This window comes from Seriola aureovittata, chromosome 4 (genome assembly GCF_021018895.1).
Source record: "Seriola aureovittata isolate HTS-2021-v1 ecotype China chromosome 4, ASM2101889v1, whole genome shotgun sequence".
Taxonomy (NCBI): Eukaryota; Metazoa; Chordata; class Actinopteri; order Carangiformes; family Carangidae; genus Seriola; species Seriola aureovittata.
The window spans coordinates 1454658-1455347 of NC_079367.1; positions in this window are offsets into that span (position 1 = coordinate 1454658).

The following is a 690-nucleotide window of genomic DNA, read 5'->3' on the forward strand; positions in this document are numbered from 1 at the left end:
GCCCCCAGGGGCCCAAGAGGCCCCCCACAAAGAAACTCAAAATGAGCTTGATGAGATGCAGAGACTTCCAGTGCACCTCCAACATGGCATCAGCAAAGAAAAGCAGCTCCCTGACAGCAAGATAAGAAAAGCTGTGTAAAATCAATAGTTTAAAAAGTGTGTGACACTGTAACAAAGTTATTAGAAAGTTCATTGATTATAACTGGAGGAAAACAAAGGAGGAAGACAGTGAGCCGGCTAAGCTAATAATAGAGCTAACTGAACTAGAGCATCTGCTACTGACTGATGCGTCAATAAGGATGTTATCGAGGTCAAAGCAAGGGACATAAACATATATGCAAAAATATAGGCATAAAAGTATTAGTTTAAAAAAACTATAACTGTCCACATGGTAGCGCTATCACAAAGATCGTTGACCATATGAAGAATTTCATCATGACATCTCAAATCAAACATGTGGTCTTTGTTCTGGGTCGTCTAAACATGACAGGTACTAAGCTTGGTGATGCTTGTGTAAAATATATCAGAGAAGGAGTAAAAAGTATGTCTCACAAAAATTCAAAATGGTGGGAAAATTTTTGGGACACAAATGGGCGTGGTCTATATCAGTCTCTCCAGCATCATCCACTGAATCTAAAGACAGGTTTTCTTCTACACCTCACAGCTACCAAGATATGAGCCAAGGCATTG